This window comes from Protopterus annectens, chromosome 1.part2 (genome assembly GCF_019279795.1).
Source record: "Protopterus annectens isolate FY-2018-M chromosome 1.part2, PAN1.0, whole genome shotgun sequence".
In the NCBI taxonomy this organism is placed as follows: Eukaryota; Metazoa; Chordata; order Ceratodontiformes; family Protopteridae; genus Protopterus; species Protopterus annectens.
In genome coordinates, this window is record NC_056727.1 from 575,874,300 (window position 1) to 575,894,697 (window position 20,398).

At 36.4% G+C, this 20,398-nt stretch overlaps 1 pseudogene; it reads right to left on the minus strand.

The window, feature by feature from the left end:
• Positions 1-18,850: 18,850 nt before the first annotated feature.
• LOC122792508 lies at positions 18,851-19,010 on the minus strand (annotated as a pseudogene).
• Positions 19,011-20,398: the final 1,388 nt, after the last annotated feature.

Below are 20,398 nucleotides of genomic sequence, written 5' to 3' on the forward strand. Positions count from 1 at the left end.
ACCAGCATCTGGTTTCTTTGGAACTCTCACAGCAGCACTTTGGAACCTGACAGGAAAGATTTCTGATAGGATGTATATCTCACACATCCACACAGACAAAGACAGACATCATCTGGATTTTGCTGTGGTAAGACACTCAGTGCACATCAGCTTGCCTTGGTTTAGTAAGTAGTCAGGGAACAGTAATTCTTTAGTCAGTCAGGGACATTTAGTAAGAATAGTTTAATATTGTTTTCTATATCTGTGAGAAACTATCCAACTATATTATTTTTATATGAACCCTACATTATGAGGCTTGAGGGAGGTAGCTAAGGAAGCATACTGGAACAAAGGGTTACAGTATAGTGGACCCCTGAGGCAGGACTAGAGGGTGAAGTAATACAGCATTTGATAGTGCCCAGAGCCTACCATCTGGCACTTCTAGCCATAACCCATGGCATTACTTTTGCAGGTCATATGGGCATAAAGCATACAAAAAGACATATTATGCAGAACTTTTATTGGTCTGGGATTGTAAGGGATGTAACAGGACCCATAAGCAGTGCCAAAAGCTAGGCAAGGCAGGAGACAAGGACAAAGCTCCTTTGATGCCTTTGTTTTCTGCATCTGTGAGAAGCTGTCTGACTGTATTTTTTTATATCACTGTGGTTGAAATTCTGTTGTTTATTGTATTTAGTATTCTCCTGTTTTCTGTTTTATTCTTTATCATTAAATATTTTAATACCTTTCATTGTGGTTGGTGCTTTAGAGAATACTTTTAACATCTTGAGAGTACTTATACTTGTTTTAGTAACACTGTGTTCACTCCTAAAAGCCTTGCTGCTTTGGTCACACCCTACCCATTTGTATTAGTATTAATTGCACACAGTATAATTGGGTACCGTTGGTAAGAGCCTTAGGGTAGCTTCCTGGTGAAAGCATGATCACCTCAGAGTCTGGGGAGAAAGGGGAACAGCTAGTAAATCTGTGCCAGTTTTTCCCATATATGTATGTGTATGTGAAACTCAAATATCCAAGTGCGTGTGTCAGCTACTGGGAACAGGGACACAGTGCTCCAAAGTGGTCATTGTGAAGTTTTGTGTGGGCCTAGAGAGAGAGAAAGAGAGAGATAGCCCAGCTTCAGGTCTGGAGTGTGCTCCATGTGTGCTCTTAAGGGAAATTGTACTTGATACAGGGTGCTGCATCAAAAATACTGTGTGAATCCATCTTGGCTCTTAGTGACCATCCCTCACTAAAGTCAGTGGTAAGGATCGAGTCTCCTTGACTGCTGGCCTGGGGTAGGGACCCGCCACAATTACTGTCAGACATTAATACCAGATGTAAGAATTTCATCCTTTATATACTTCATTAAATGCTCATTAGTGCAAAAGATGTTATTTTAGTGACTTTATCAGTATGTAAGGAGAATAATTTAAATCTGTCCCACTTTGTCCCAACAGCACTTTTAGCTTTGTCTCACTTTCTTGCACCAAAAGGTTGAAAGACATGCTTTATTTTCTTTGCCATTCTCCCTTGTAAATTGTGAACTGTTTTGGGCACTAAATAATATCGGCAATTCTCAGTATATACAATAAAAACCCTTACTGCCCTAACATCTCATTTAGCACAGTAGGTTAATGTTGATGTGTCCTGTAGTAAGGCTGTATTATTTGAAACTTTTTCATTTATTTGTTTTTTCATGTCTTCAGTTTTTTTTACAAATTTATTCTTGGTGTGTAGTGGTGGTGCAGACGTCTAATGTCCTCAGAGAGAGGGTAGAAGGTTTGAATCCAAGTTAGTGCTTTATGGCACCTATTATGGTCTCCTGGTGTCTAGTGGTTCCCCCACTCTACTTTTTATTAAATGCCATTAAAGCCCACTATATGAGTATGCCTCTGCTGGAATGCCTCATTAGCAATTAGCATGGCTCCAGGTATAGCCCACTGTAGTTTTGTACTTGTTCATGCTAAACCACCATTGTTGGGCTGTCTCTGAGTACAAAATGGTTACTGCAAGGTATAGAGCCTGTGTACCACTCACAATAACATTTCTGAATTGTTCCTAAACTTTTTGCAACTAGTCCAATGGCCATTAAAAGAAACTTTTGAATTCCGCAATATAGTCTTCTGCATAAAGAAAGTTCATATTGGTTTTCATATGAAGGAGAAGATAGGAAGGGATATTTTAAGCTGTCTGTCAAAAAAACATACAAATTTTATAATTAGACTTAATTAAAGTAGAACTGGATGGATATTTTAATACTGTCTGGCAGAATTAATATAAAAATTTGGTTTATTTGAATTAAGTGCTAAGACGGCTCTACAAGAGCAGACGTTTGACTTTGTCTGCATTTCTTGCACTGTGAGGTTGAGAGGTATACTTATAGGTGCCCTGTCCCTGCATACTAATGGTTTTGTTCTGCTCCTCATACAATTTGTGGGTTTCTGGCAAACCACTGAAAACTGCAATTTGTACATTATCTGAAAAGAAAAAGGAATCTGGCCACCACAGCTATCAAAACTTTAATATAATGTAACAAAAAGTAGAACAGGTAAGCAATTTTGTGGAAATACAGCCTGCTTCTTCAGACCATTAACAAAATCTGCTAAATCAAAATACTGTTATACAATATTTAAAAAAAACATTCATCCAATAAAGACATCATAACGATTTAAAAACACAGCCCACTCAGGAATATAAGGAACCACTAAAATTGCATCTAGCAGACACACCTGTATGAAAATTAAATGTTGATATTATAATCCAGAGACAAACAGAAAATCAAGGGATATGTATCACTAATGAATATTAAAGTTTAAGAGGCCAGGTTTTCAAAACCGGCTTCAAGGGCACATATTGATATATGTACATAAGTGGTGGAGTCTTTTGTCATATTACCCCATATTGCTCTCAATTGCTCGTTATCAATATGCATTTTCATGGTTCTCAGGAACTGAACTTTCAGGACATTCTTACTAACATGTCTGGTCAATTCCTGAGAGCCATGCAAAAGAGTTTTTAGAAAATGGCTATAGTGTTGAAGATACAGACAAAAGCTTATGAGAAGCCTGGTCTGCTCATAATACTAGAGGGAAACCATATTTTTCCGGTCCCAATGATGATATCTCCATCACTTGTTTACAGACATATGCCTGTACCAATAACAAAAGACTGCTTCTTACCTACTTTGGCAACAGTAATGTCACCTGTGATATTATTAAAATGAATTGGTCATTCTTATTAGCCAATTCTGATCTTAGAAAAGTGTTAAATGATAAATCTCTTTTTTCTTTTAGGAATAGCTTTCACTGAAATGACAATTATGCTACATGAGCTTTGAACAGACTCCTGGTGTTATATCAAATAGATGTGGCACTTATCGTTGCCGCTCTTGTAAACCTTGTCAACACATCTGGAGCTGCACTTCATTTTTTTCATGTACATACTGAATATAATATTGATTTTGATTTCTACATGGATTGTAGGATAAAAATTTGATCTACTATGCTAGTTGTACAGTTTGTACAGCTTTTTATATTGGTAAAGCCAATAGAATATTGAAAGACAGGATTCTTGAACATATTGGTGATATACGTAAGTGGAATTGTACGAGTGTTTTAGTGAAGCACGTTTTAGATAGTAGCAATGAGTATAGTTTCAGGTTTTTAGTCTTAGAGTTAGTTTTTGAAAATATAAGGGGTGGAGATGTTTGTATGTAACACTGAAAAGAAAGAGATGCAGTGGATACTTTTATTGAAGGAGAATGTATACCCGGGATTGATAGAATATGTGCCCTTGAAGCCAGTTTTGAAAACCTGACCTCTTAAACATTAATATTCATTAGTGATACATATCCCTTGATTTCCTATCGTTCTCTAGATTATGACATCAACAGTTCATTTTCATACAGGTGTGTTTGCTAGATGCAAATTTATTGTCTGCTTATATTCCTTAGCAGGCTGTGTTTTTAAATTGTTATGATGTCTTTATTGGATGAATGTTTTTTTTTAAATTTTGTATAACAGTATTTTTATTTAGTATATTTTGTTAATGGTCTGAAGCAGTGGGTTGTGTTTCCATGAAAGCACTTACCTGTTTTGTTATGTTATATTAAAGTTTTATAGCTGTGGTGGCCCGATTCCTTTTTCTTTTCAGATTTTTCTTTAGTGGTGTTCCAGCCTCTACCTGACCACGTTGCTGTGTTTTGTTTCAATTTGTACATGATAACAGACATTTGAGTTTCAGACATGATAACCATCAGTAAATGCATGCGTTTGCAAAATCTATCATTCTAGCAACTATTTATAACAAAAATAATTAAAATCTATCCCTGATTGCAGGTCTTTGTCCCCTATTATTTTTTGTCTTCATCTACATTTCTTGTGCTACTTTTACCCATGTTTCCTGACTGTCAAACCATCACAGGACTGCCCAAGTCAGCTGTCTTGGGACCTTGTTATGGGCTTTCTTCAAGTATAGGAATGTCTACTTGGACTCCTTACCCATTTGTAGCTTCTTCTTAACTATCTGTCTCACTGCAAGCACTGAGTCAGTTGTGCTGCACCTTGTACTGAATCCAAGCTGTTCCTCTCCCATTTTACTTTCTACTACTTTGTATATCAGTTTATCACTCATCCTCTCTAGACATTTCATGCAGTGTGGCAGGAGTTTGATGTCTGTATACTGCCCACAGCTGTGGATGTCCCTTTGTTTTTGTACACTGGCACTTGAACGCATATTCTTCACTTATCTGGGAAGCACCTTTCTCTCCATGCTGATCTACAGTCATTTCTTCCATAACTCAAGCAACTTCCTGATCATATCTGATGACAGCTCATCTAAACTTGCTGCTTTCCCTGACTTAATTTTCTTTAGTGCTGTTCTTACTTCTTCTGTGGTGGGCTCTTCTTTCTCTTTCATTGTAAATGGTGTCTGGGGCAAGAGAGTTTTCTTAATTGACAAGCAGCTGGAAGTATTCCTTCCAACTGCCTTGCATTTCCTGTGGACTGGCGAGCAGGTTGTTGCTGGCATCCTGTATGAAATAATGTCTGATGACTATCTTATTTTTCTGTCTTTGCTTTGTAACTTAATAAAGTTTCTTTGTGCTATCTTCAAGAACCTGACAGAGTGCCTCTGTTGCCTTGTTCTTTACTACCACATTCTTAGCTTTTGATAGATCCATTGCTCTGACAAAACTTTCTCATTTCTTGCTACTAAATTCAGAAAATCCCTTTCATCACACATCACTGAAATTCCCAGCTACATCAGATTTAGACAACAACTCAGTTTCTGTTTAAACAAATCAGATGCAAGTACTACAGCACAGGGTATATCACCTAATGCAACTACTACTTCCTTGCCCTGTCTCCTAAGCATCTCTAATCCCTCTTTAGTAACTACTAGTTATTAGCTTGTTCTTATTTTACTCTTTGTTTGCTTGTTGCTTCTTGCTTGTATTGGTTATTGTCCTACCTTTCTGTTTGCTGGTGTTATAATTGACAACTTGTTTGCCATAAACAAATCAATAAATCAATCAATAAATAAATAATGATCATATAGGAATGTGTGGATTTTTTTGTTTGTCCCATTACTGAAATAATTATTGCATCCTCAAACTTAGGATTAGTTCCAGATTCAAAGAAGAGCTTTGATTCCTTATTTATTTATTCTTTTGTTGCCCAGCTTAGTCCTACTAGGCCAGTGTCCTCTTTTTGGGACAGAACTGAAGTGGTATTCATACTGACTAGGGGAAATTTGGCCTTTATGGGTGCACAGTGGCACAGTAGATAGCAGTCTCACTTCACAGGAAGAGGTTTCACAGTTTGATTCTCAGTTGGGGTGTCTTCATTGTAAAGTCTGCATGCCCTCCCCATGTTCATGTGGGTTTCCTCTGGGTGCTCCAGTTTCTTCCCACTTTCCAAAGATGTGCAGTAAGTGGATTGGACACTCTAAATTGGCCATAGGTGTGAGTGTGTCTGCAAGTATGTGGTATGGAAGAACTACCATGGCAAGGTTAGCCACCCAGTGGTGTAAACCTTGACTTTAGATGATTGTTACTGTTGAAGTGACACCCCAACCCCATGTGCAGAAATGGGGAAAAGGAGTTGTGGAAGGATTCACTGCAGAGCTCCCATTACTCTTTTTTGAGTAATTGCCATGGGATATTTTACATCCATCTAAACTACCTTCAACTCAGGCAGATGGGACTATGGTTTTAATGTGTCATCTGTAGGACAGCATGCTCAGGCATGTAGTCACCTATTTATCCTGCACTTGAGTGACAGTCTTAAAAATGTAATGAGTGTGTGGGGTGAGAGTAGAACTCACATCCTTCTGACCTTCCAGCACCACAGAGGTGTACAACTGGTTAAGACACTGCCTGTAAGTGCTGGCTCTTATTTTGGGGATGGGGCAATGTATGACAACTGAAGACTTGTGGCTTTGTTTCCAAAAACTGCTAATATGCCTCATTCCTGAATGTAAGGAAAACATTGCAGGAGGAGAGTATATTGGATGTCAGTATCTTCTAAGCATGGAATATTAATAATTAATAAGAAATCAATGGCCTTTCTTTGGGTATGCATATACATTTCTTGATATGGAACTTGTTAGATGTGGTATATCTAAACATTAGCAAATATTCTATTATGTAGGTCACTTAAAACTTACTCAAAAAATTAGGGTAACTGTGAAGGATTTAATATTAACAAAATATCTTGAAAAGCATCTTTGAAGGAAAAATAACATGGTTAAATTAGAAGTTCATGTTTTTATATCTGTCAGGTTGAGGCTGTCACACATATTTATTCTTTACCCAACATAATTTAATTTGCCAGTAGGGTCATCTTAGGCATATTTGTGTAAGACAAGGTATCAGAGAAAGAATGATCTGGACTTTGACTCTTATGAAAGTTCATTTACATAAACAGGGAATCTCATACAGAACAGGAAAGGTAGAAGTAGGGCAAGTTATGACAGACTAGATCCCAACAGTGGTAGTAGTTCTTGGGGAATAAACTATCACTGCAATGTTGTGGAATTAGCAGGAGCTTAAGCCGAAGATTGAAAAGTACTATCAACATACAGCTTGTCCTAGCTCTAAACAAAAGGGTTACTTCTACAGCCAGCCTTCTTGAGCTGTGGTGGTCCACACCTACTTTGATGTTGCTCCTTAGGAGAAGTCTCTGGAAGGTAGGGTGGTATTTACAAGAACCCACCTGACTGTCATACATTTAGAGTTTATGCCAATGGATGAAACCTTCTACAATACATTGGGTGTGATTCTGGGTCTAGATAAGGTGCTGCCTGCTGTCTCTTAGTCTTTCTGGAAGACTTCAACACTTAGAAACTGTGGAAAGGCTGGAAAGGTTGGAAAGGGCTGGATGGGGCATGGTTGGGAAGAGCAGCTTGTCTGATGTTAACCTGAGTGGGAAACTGTTACTGGACTTCTGTGCTAGTCATGAATTGTCCAAAATACATGTCACGTCTGAACAGAGGACTGCTCATACATATATTAGGTAACAGAGCATCTTTAGTCAAAAGTTAATGACTGACATTGAAGTCATGTTAACAGACCTGAGGCCACATATTCTGGCCTGTTCTTGTAGATAAGAAAGTTTGATCTGTCCAACTCAGCTCACTACTGTTCCAAACCTCAACAAGAAAAACAGTTTAGAGAATGGATGTATGTATGCATGTATGCATGAATAGATGGATGGATGGAGTGATGGATGGATAAAGGAAAGGACAGAGAGTTTTGATTGGGCAGTGACAATGGTAATGGTAGTTACTAAACTGTAGAGGCTATGAAAATAACCAGAATGAAAGAAACATGAAGCAAGACTAACCTTTTACAGAATTGTTTGAACATGCTCAGTGACTTAAACTTATTCAAATAAACTGGATTTTAATGTAAGGAAATGTAAATGTATATATGCTTGCCAATGTGACTAAAAACAATTATTATGTGAATGGGACATTACTTAGGAAAAATACTGGTAAATGCTTATACTATGCTAATGGTATACTGGACCAAAGAAACAAATCTAGGACATTCAATTTCCTAGACTTGGAATTGTAAATTTTGGTTGTAACATTTTCTTCATTTCAGTTTGATACTAGCAACTTAAGTAGTGTGAATCTAAAAAGAGAAGGGAATCTTAGAAATGAAAGCACTCCTGAAGTCATTATTTCAATAGTCCACTGGATGTGTCTTCCTAGTCCTTTTGGATGAACCTTTTAGTACTCTCCCATAGTACACAGGAGGATACAGGCAAACTGCAGTTAAGGAATCTGCAAATATTCACAATGTGCTTGATAGGCCATTAATGCAGAAGCAGGATGTCCACCTGTGCTGCCTCACACCTGGGTGCACAGAAGCAAGCACAGGATGCACAACGGGCAGGTTGCGTGATGTAAGGTGAAGTGTCCATTTGTCAGCTGTCCTATCCTGGGGAACAGGTGGAATTTGATGCTGTCTTTGTGACCTCATGAGGACACCACTGGCCATGCAAAATCCAACTTCTGCTTGAGTGGAAGGTGGAATTACAGGTGCCTAGTGCATGGTATCTGCAAACATGTATTATGCATTCTTGATGTCACTGAATGCAAGTCTCCCTGCTAAGGAAAACCAAAAAGAAAATAGGGAAGCAGCCTTCAACACTTAAACCAGAACAAAATCTAAGCAGTTCAGAAGAACCACAGTCCAAAGATGCCCGAAAAGATATAAATACAACTTTTATTTTCACATGTGAAAATAAAAGTTGTATTTATACCTTTTCGGGCATCCTTGGAGTCTTGGTCTTCGAGGCCCTCTGCTAAGAAACCTGAACAGTGCTATAGGGATATGGATTTTGACACTTATCCATTCTTCTCTTATTGATATACTTTGTTTCATTGCCCTACATGGAGCTACTGTTACGCTATGCTTTCCACAAAAAAGTTAGACATATTGCCTGCAACATTGTCACATATAGAAACATCAATAAGGAACTGTTTAGGATCAAATGAGGTACTTGGAGATGAGAAGAAGGGAGATGGGCTGAAAGCCAGATGATTTTTAAGGGCTGAAAGCCAGATGATTTTTAAGGGCTGAAAGCCAGATGATTTTTAAAACTGGGATAGGAACAGGAAGACCAAAAAAATATACACAAGTCTGTATATGCTTTTTGATGTAATAAAGTTTTGTATAGTTCCATAGGTACTTAGTAGGCTATCGAGCCATGAGAATTTTAAGTAGGCAAGCCATACATTCCCTTTTAGTTTTTAGCCCTTATATTTTACATTTGAATAACCCAGAGATAAGCAGAGCATTTACATGCTGCCCCTATTCATAAAAGGACAAGGGTGCTAAACCTGAGTGAATTTGAAGTTATCCAGTCATTTGTTGAGATTCATTTTGAATAATGTAAGAGAAATACTTTGTTTTATGTGGAGAGAAAGACAGTTCCAAAGAAGTTGTATTCTCTGTGAAACATATCTATCCCTCCAATATGTTCTATTTATGTTAAAAAAAGAGATTCAGAGCTCTTGATTTGGTGTTTATGTCCCCAATGGACTTATGGATGTGTAATTGTTCTAAAAGAATAGATTCTGTTGAGACTATGTATGCAAGGTAGAGACTGACCCTCGGCAGCATTTATGACACCAAGTTCAGAGACAATTCTTTGAGATGGTCTTTTATGATTTGGGCCCTTGATTTTCTTAGAAAGAGTGCATTGTGGGTGATGAAGTTGTGTCAAATGTTTGGAAGGTACATACCAAAGGGTCCCAATGACTACTGAATTCATTGGAGTGATCACATCGCTGGACCTGGACACCACGCCCATAGTAATAAGTTGTGCAATGAAAAGGTACTTTTTACAACAGTAGATATGTGGTGATTGAAGGATAGTTCATTGTCTACAAAGGTTCCCAGATCCCTAACCACTGGATCAATTTTCATCAGTCTGTGTTGTTAATATGATAGCTACAAGGAGATTCTTGCATGCTGAAGGATACTATTATAAATGTATTGGCATACAGTTTTAATTCATGGTTTTGACACCAACTATTGGAGGGAAGGCCATATTGGTGGATCTTGACGTCCTCAAGGGTGTTCATGATGTCACCAAGTTTACAATTATCTACAAGCTTGGTCAGGCATAAACCCTTAACAGTAGTTTTGACCTCTGAGAAGTAAATATCTAAGAGGAATGGTCCAAGGACTGAACCCTGGGGTGTACCACTAGTGACAGGTCTTTTGGAGGAGTTGTAGCAGCCTTTCCTAATTTTCTGGATTCTGTTTGTGAACAAAGTTGCTATCCAGCGAGTTACATAGGAATCAGTATTTAGATGGGATAGTTTAATTTAATTTAATTTGTATTTTTTAAATTGTACAAAAAAGTTGTATTTTAGGAATAGTGGGTTAGAGTTTAATGGATGATAAGGAAGAAATGATCATAAAGGGCTGAAGACTATGGTACTTGTGAAGAGAGACCATGTCCTACAGGGATAATATGGAATACATTAGTGTGAGAATTTATCTGCTTTATGCAAGATTAGGTAACAGTCACATCAGATTCCAGTGTCTCTCAAGTGTCATTTAGGGGTCTTTAGCCATCACTTTGATTCTAAATTAGTATCACAAAGCTTCTAATAACATATTCAGATTTCCATAAAGCACAATATCCTCTTGTCTGAATGTAGTGCACAGTTTTAAAAGGTGTCTTATTTATTTGTTTGAGGTTTCTGAGAATGAATATGGATGCCATTATCAGAAATTCACTTTTTCCTTTACATCTGGAGACTGGATGACAATAAGCTTATCAGGCAGGGCATTGCTGAAGATCGATTTAGAATTTATTGTAATAAAATAACAAAATGTCTCATTTTATCTGATGACTGGAAAGGTGATTGAACAAAAAGCCTAATCTAGTTAACGTAGAGTATTCACATGAGAACATATGAGTTTCTTGTAGAACAGCTAACCTGGGCTGCTTTTAGTTGTTTTGTTATAGACTAAACAATTAATTATGTTCTTATTTTTCTTGAGCAGGGGAGGTTGAATATAACTATAAATGAATACAGCATACCACATACTAAGATTTCAAAGTTTAATGAATAATTATTGAAATGGGCCATGTGAAGACAGAACAGTAAAACCCAGCAAATATAGCATACTTCAAAAAAGTGACATATACAACCTATGACTCCAAAAAGAACTCAAAATAACTAGAGCAATTGAGAACAAAAATAGTAGTAAAAAACAGCAATAAAGTTATATATATACACACACACACACACACACACACACACACACACACATATATATATATATATATATATATATATATATATATATATATATATATATATAACAGCCGTTTATAATCTTGAAGTACTGAAATGTCGAATTTCAGTATCTCAAGACTATAAACCCGAATGTTTAAAATAGCAAAAGTTCATAATTACGAATTTGAATATCTCGAATTTGCGGTTATGGCCTTACGCTATGTGATGTCCAGGTTTGTGTGTTTATGGTGTGCGGTGCCATGTGTGGATCTAGGTGTTTTGTCAGGTAAGTGAGTGGTTTGTAAGAGATTTGAGTGGGGGTTAGAGTGTGTTTGAGTGTGCTGATATGTTTGATGTGTGTGTGAGGGACTGGAGAATGTGCATGTGTGAGTTTGCTTTTGTTTCCTGTTTGTGCGATCTCGGAGTTAGTATATATAAGTAGGGGGGTGGGGGTTGCAGGGGGGCTTGCCCCCCTTCTTATGTGTGCATGAGTTGTGTATGTGTGTAGGTTTTGTTTGTTTATGTTGTGATGTGGGAGTTGTGGTGTATGTATGGTGTAGTGTATGCAGTTTGTTTGTGTGTTTTGAATTTTGCGGTTTTGAGCTCGGGGTTTTGCAATTTCCGTATTTTGTGGATTCGGTTTCATAGTTTCTAGATACTGAAATTCGATGTTTCAGTATTTACACACACACACACACACACACACACACACACACACACACACACACACACACACACACACACATTTCTCTTTCTATACACACACTCACACACACACACACACACACACACACACACACACACACACACACACACATATATTGTGTATTGTGTCTGGGTTATAGACAAGTGGTTGACAATTTAAAATGGTTGGTACATCTGATTGAAAATCAAATTAAATATATGCATATGAAACACCTTGCAAACTTTACTCATGTATGCATGCTAAACCTGCCTATGGCACTAGCCCGAATTATATATATTAACTTATGAAAACTCCTTTGATTACCAGTACCATTATTTAAACAAATTTGGTCTGAAGTTTCTTTTGGGGTTTGGTCTAAAATATCAGGAAAGGAAGCTAGTTATTTTCCTTTTTGTTCAGGTAGGTTTGTTTTTCCACTGCCAGTATGATTCATTGTGCTTTGGTGCTTGTACACTACAACAGACTGTCATATAGTCTTATCTATCTATAAATTATCTCTCTCTCTCTCTCTCTCTCTATATATATGTATATATATATATATATATAATATAGCTATACACACACACACACACACACACACACACACACACACACACACACACACACACACACACACACACACACACACACACACACACACACACATATATATATGTATATACATTTATATTATTTATGCACAAACACACACACACACACACACACACACACACACACACACACACACACACACACACACAAACACACACATATATATATATATATATATATATAGAGAGAGAGAGAGAGAGAGAGTATATCACTGAGTTTTCAGAAACTCAAAATTCATGTCTGAGACCATATGATCAATTTTCTGAAAACGTGAAATAAAAAAAAATCTACATTTTTGTGTGTGGGGGGGGGGGGTTGCCCCCTGTACCATGGATGTAGGGAGCTGTGGCCCCCACACACTTTGCAAATTATATATACCAACTTTAAGATTACACTACAGTGGGAAAAAGGTAAATTTCCTGATCCCTTTTTACCATGATCTATATCGAAGGGTGTCATGTGAAACTGATCTTTTCCCCACTGCAGTGTGATCTCACAGTTGATGTATATAATTTGTAGTGGGTATGGGGGGTGAAGGGGACTTGCTCCCTCTAAAAATGTAGCTCTGTTTTTTTTTAATTTTGAAATTTTGAAAACTTGATCATATTACCTCTACCATATGAATTTTGAATTTCTGAAAACTGTGATATGATATATGTTACCTTTATATAATAAAACTGACTTCTATATGTGGGAGTGAAAAAATCAGTCAACTTAAGGGCCAGTCTGTGCAAACCACCTCAAATATAAGAGACCCCATGTTTCTGGAAAAATGAAAAAAAAACGAAACCCTTTGGAAAACTTTGCTTAAGAATTCTGAACAAAGCCAAAATAATGGAGGGGGTTCAAAAGCAGTGAATCAGAATTTTTTTTTAAATATTATTCGAATTCCCTTAAAAAATCAGTAGAAGATGTCGCGCATCAAAATAAGAGTTTCTGAACAAAAAGAAGTCTGAAATTCTAAATATGAAACACCATAGCTATGTTAAAGTTGAGCATAAAAAACTCAACTTTATTTAAGTACAACAATAAAAAATCAACTAGTGTGTCAGGTATACAGACCCAAAAATACCATGACAAAAATTTCCTTATATACCCATAACCAATAAACTTAATCAATCACTTAATCTATTAACCCAGCCTAGAATGAGACAAGGAGAATAAAGTCCATGCCTATAGAAACTTCAATAAACTAATTATATTAGTATTATCTTACTCATTACAATAAATACTTCATAATATCCTCATTTTAAAGCCCTTTGGATGAAGAATTTTATAGCAAATTTAAATCAAGCTTTCTTTTAATAATAAACTAGAAACATCTAAAAACAAATCCAGATCAAGATGTATACATAATAAAAAAATCGTAATAAATCTAAGTCACTTTCATTTGTATTAAAAAAGTACAGCAACTGGATTCAAAAAGGAAATATATTTAATATCTCTAAAGTATTCTTGTACTTTCTTCCTTACACGATGCATTGCCGCCCAATATAATTTATATCACAAAGGTAATTCAGACATTAGCAACTGTGATGGGCTTCGAAGACACATGAGTTTGGATTTCAGAATCCCATTTTTAGGAAATACTATCAGGCAACAATCTTCCTTTTTTCTAGAATCCCACATAGACAAGAATTGTTTCAACAGGTACAGTTCTGCATGTCATCAGTCCTGGATATCAGATGCTGATTTGTTGGGAAAACAGATCCACAGATGTCTAATATCTTACATTCTTTGATAAATAGTTTAACTCTTAATAATGAAATCAAAGTTCACAGATGGTTATATCAGAGTTATCTGGGTGGGAGATGGCACAGGCACAGAATGACTTCATGACTAAAGTAACCAGTTTCACTGCATGGCATGTCATAAAATCCAGTGGAATTTGAAGGTATATATTTTTTTTAATTTCAGACCAAGTCATTTGTGAGTTAAGATTTTGCATGAACTAAATTTTCCATAAATTTTAAATTATATTCTTTTAGGGCCTGCTATTTTGGACAACTCAAAACAAGCTGTTTCTTGGATGACATCACCAGAAATCAAATACTTACTAATGCATTTTATTCCAAAACAGTGTTTTGCCTTTGATTTATATTGAATTGTTTCCAGTTTCCAAGTGTTTTCAACCTTTGTAATAATTTCTTCCACATAATCTGGGCAGAAAGGAGAACCAATCATTTGGGACAAACATAAATGTAGCTACTTTAAGATAAAATAAAAAATGTTTCAAATTAATTTTCCTTGCTCATTGTAATACCATACATGCCTTTATACAGATGATGTATTAGTGATAAAAGTATATCTATTTAAATGTTGCACAGAGAAAGATTTGATGCAAATGTATATTGGCAAAGGTTAGGCAAGTCAAGAATTCCAACCATTCACTCAATTAGTTGCCATTTTAGTGACTTATGGAATGATAGAGCCAAACCACAAGCATTCATCCTCCAGGCAGTAATTTTTGGAATAAAAGAGAATTCAGGTAAGTGCAGAGTGGATTATGATGCAAGAGAAATGATTATGCTATTTACAAGTAGAGAAAATCAATCTGTAGGTAGCATCCTTGTCCTTGTGTGTTCTCCTATTTCATCAAATGTAACTTGTGGGAATCATAAATCTAAAATTTTGGCTTTAGATTTGTTTAACGTTTCTAACTTGGTAGCAGTTACAGATATGAAGACTTATGATAGTTAACTATCAGTGAATAGTTTGAAAGTAATAACTGCTAATTTATACTGCTGTGAATATGGTAATTCCTGAGAAGAATTAATGTCAATTACAGATGATTACATTCACTTTTTTTTCCCTGGGGAGACCACTTACTTAAGAATCAGCACTGAACCTGCAGAAGTTTTAATGTGAATTCAAAGTACAGAGGGGATTGAAAAAAATCAAAGAAAAGAAAGGATTATATGAGTTCTCATTCGAGAGTTTTTACCCAATACCTCCAGCATACCATGCTGGTATCACCACCACAGGACCAAGAAGAGCTTTTGAACAGATATAAGATATGTGTTTTCCCTTAAAATCCTTACCCTTTCAGCTAGGAACCCCCCCCCCCGGCATGGTGATTAAGGTCAAATTACATACACACACACAAATGTACACACACACACACACACACACACACACACACACACACACACACACACACACACACACACACACACAAATACAGAAAACCCACTTCTGCACAGGCATGGAACAATCACAGAATTGAACTAAACCCTATGTGAAACATGAGGAATGGGCCTGCTGAGAAGGTAGCATTCCATTATAATGGGCTTTGTCTTCAACTACAGAAATCAAAGATATATTTCATGTAAAAGAAAGTTCTACGGCCTTCTAAAAGATAGTTGTGTTCTGCATACCTAGATATCAACTGAATGAAATTCAGAGAACAGTCTCAAATAAAATGTTTATGCTCATCTTTCTATGTCCAAAGTAAGATACATTAAGTTCCACACAGTTGTAAAAGAGAATGCACTTAAGGAACTGTTTTAAAATGACAGACAAGGTGAAATATTGTTTAAGACTTTTTTATTTTCTACTATTGCATATGCATGTTCTTACAGTGTCACTATTAAAAGCAGACCATGTCAGTCTTCTAAGAAAAATATTTCATCTCTCATGAGGCACACCTTTTAATTTAAAGCTGAAAAATAAACTGTATATGTTAAATCTATAAATTCTGACATAATTTTATGCCAGCAGATGTATGCAGAGGACATTTATTAGAAATTCTGATTTTTACTGGCAATACAAGCAGACCATGTTGACAGCGAGTATGATATAATGTTGGATAGACTGCATTTTAGATTTTAAAGGGAAAACCAGCTGTTTTTAACATTTTTAATTTCTAATCTGATTGGGAAAGTAATCCTTAATTTTTTCTCTGTGCATAATCCAGTCTATTGCATGTTACATGGCTGGCTCAAAATTCACATGCATTTAAGACATCCTCACCTCGGAACAATTTGATTCATTAATATGTGTATACGCATCTCGCTAAGCCTACATGCGGCATTCATGTTAGCAGAAAGAGCAGCAGTGCTCATTGAATATGCAAGCTGGCATGCTCAGTAGCACCTATTCATGGCCAGAACAACTGTTAGTGGTCCTTAACAGGTGCACAGAGGTGTGAGCACACAATATGAACAACCGGTTGTATATACACACAAACCCAGTAAGTAAGCATGTGCGGACAGCACAACACCAGGCAAGGGCAACTTGAATAAAGAGACAGCCAAAGCTAAACAAGGACAATGCACTTAGATATAATTAGATTGTGCACAAACTGCAGTAATAAAATATTTATTTTTATTTATACAAGTAATCCTGCTCATTTAAGGACATATGTACATAAATGAAAATGAAACGCTGACAAAGGATGTGACAAGGACACAAAGCTACATTGTAACAAAAGGCAATTAATGTGACAAAGTTTATTAAATTGCTGAGCTGAGATTTCAGTTACCAAGAGCAGTGGATACATTAGGGTGTATTTGCATATCCTGCAGTTTATTGCACATCAGATGTTTATCCAGAAAGTTATCTGTTGCAACGAACAGTATGCTGCATTTCCCATCTACTATGTAAAACACAACTGCTTTCTTAAGAACTTCAGAAGGGCATTTTGTTTCCATTTGTTGTCACTTGTAACCATAGAAAGGATATTATAAAGTTAAACATGTATTACCCAAGCATGTGTTGCATATTAATGTAAATTATAAATATTAGTATATACAGTTATGAAATCTAAATGTGTGGTGACCCTATATATGTTCTGTGGCATGCTCAGTAATATTTGTGTTACTCACATGATTATATTGAGAATGCCTAGCTAAACCTGTGTGGCAGGTGTATGGAAATACTCTGCCATTATAATGTATACTGTGGGACTGATCAAAAGTTATTAATGACACCCACATGACTGATGCCATAACATACATACAGGTTAAAGAACTAAGGTTTTCATTGATTTATGTGCATGACTGAAACAATACTGCTATTGGTCATGTCAGTGTACACACTTGTGATAATGTGATAATATGAGAAGGATCATGGACACCTGTGCAATCATTCCAATAATATTAATCAAGTGATGAAAAAAGTACCTTTTCTGCAAACTGCATGTTGTGAATGTTAATAAGTTTGTGACTGTTCATGCATGCTGCATATGTATGTAGACAAACACAGAAGGACGTGATGCATACACAAAAGATTTGTCTCACTGATCAGGATATAAACTAAATAATGATCCAGTATACATAGTGGCATTTAACTATAGCAGAAGTGACAAACATAACATACAGAATAAGACATGGTCATGTGGCATATGCGAACATGGCCACAAACCAAGTTACAATTCAAGTGCAGTCAGTCCCCTAACTGACAAACAGGTTGGGTGTCTCTGAATGTCATGACATATATTAATATGCATAGGAGGTATTTATGTATATAATATAAATTGATAGGTAACCCAGACAAGACTTGGGGTAAAATAAAATTCTATGTCATCATTATGTTGTTAATGCATCAGCTAATGTGCAAATGTAGCAAATGGCAGGCTAGCCTTATTTCAGCATGATGCATTTTTGTTATTGTAATCAATTATATGACATGTGTCCTTCTTACTGCAAGTGTTAAACCATACATGCTGACTTAAATAAGTGTTTCAAAGTACACATGTGAATGCAGTACCTTGAACTGATATTTAGCCTTGAAGTGAAACTTGTTAAAACATTACTAAGACCTGTATGATGCTACAGTAACATATATCACACCCAGGTGAAACATTGATGTATATTAAGTGACCTGTTGATGTATATTAAGTGACCTATTGATGATTTACATTGCACATACACCAACTGTACACCAGCCTGTGACAAATGTTGTCATCCTCTGTTCATAGGTCAATAACTCTATTGCATGGATGTTGATAAAGCCAACCATTCATAAGCTACTTCTGTTACATTTTACAAAGAAGAACAAATGGCAAGAGCTGTCTCACAACATTGATGATTTATGTTTTATCCTAGATGGCACACATCTACTACATCATTATACTGAGCAAGCTCATAAGGAGGCACAGCAAAAACTACAATAACATCAAGTACCCAACACAAAAACATAAGAAAGTGTCATAGAACACGCTCACTCACACTTTGTGATGAACTTTCAGCATGGCACACATTAGGAAATGATGTATAAGTCTTTACCTCTTATAAATCCCTACAATATGAACATAGGAAGGACATTTATATGTAAATGTTTGTATGACGCCATGCAATACAGATCATTATTAATGGGGAAATAAATAATGCCGGTGAGCTTTCACTGACATATTCAGCATTTTCATTTTGTCAAACTCATACACATTGGGTAAAGTTTTCAAATAGCAATAATCACCCTCAGTAAACCTTCATTGGCTATGATATTACCACTACGTAAAGCTTGCCAAGGTCAGATCTCAGAGACATGTGTATTAACCATTGACACTACAGAAAAAGATGTATCTGATGTGTCATGAAGAACACACTTGAAGGGATTACATCACTATTCTATTGTGAGACCTAAATAATTTGGTCCCTTACTGGGCCATATCTGCATTAGTTAGCTAAGCCACTCCTGTCTGTCACAATTGTCTGATAGGCACATCTTACCAGATTTAAACCCATGTTAATCATGATATCACTTTACAGAGCTATATATTAACTGTGTCTGCCACAGGAGATAGCAATGACGGGTGTCACAAATAGCACACCTGAAGGTACTAAGTAAGGCAGAGCTTTTACTGTTAATTTATCCAATACAAATTTGTCTGACGAATGAAAAGGATGTAGCTGTGTTACTGTCTACACAAAAGTTCACTATCTCTGCTGGTGGGCTAAGCCACTCTTGTCTGTCCACGTAGTTTTGTACATATACAGGGCCAGATTCAAACCACTATATATCTGAATAGATGATGCTATACAAGTCAGCATTAGCTGCATGAGCTACAGGGGTACTTTCACCACATGAATCACAGAAAACATATTTGACTGGCATGGATTCCCCAATGTGTTGAAAGGGGCAACCATTTGAAATGTTAGGATTCACTAGACCAAGTTCCAAAAAGTGGAGACTGAATGGCCAACTTGGTATATTAAGTCCAAGATGCCATTTCTCTGAATATTCCCTTTACTCTGAGCTAGGTGATCTTAGAGCTGGTATATATTGCTCCCCTACAAAAAGAAATTTTAAGGAAAAGACCAATTTTTGACATTAGTTCTTTTTCAGGTTTTTTTTTGGGGGGAGGGGGGGGTTTGGCTTTTCTGCAGTCTGCATTTTGAGTGCTGATATTTAATGTAGAGCTATTGAAATGTGTTCTTTCAGGTTTACTATCATAATCCAGAAGTGCACACTGTCAAATGGTGCACTATCGAAATACAGTTTTCAAATTGGCTAATTATCAAACGGAAGCACAGTGAACCACATCACTGAACCCTGAACGGCACATTTAATCCAACAACCTCATTTCCATAACAGTGAATGTCAAACCGTCGATATTAACATGGTTTGACAAAGGGGTGAAAAGACTTTTAAATTTTCAACATTCTTGTTTGGCGATGTGACATTCGACTGAAGCCACTTCAAAGTTTTGATAGTAAACACTTATTTCAATATCACATTGGATAGAAAATAACTTAATGTAATGCTGATGTGTCATGCTAGTACACTTACATAATGGTATCTTTTGATAGTGTTGAACAGCCATCAATGTAAGTCTATAAGCTACAGAACTGTGTACTAATCACATATGCCACAGGCAAAGCCTTACACAGCTGTGACACAGAACATATT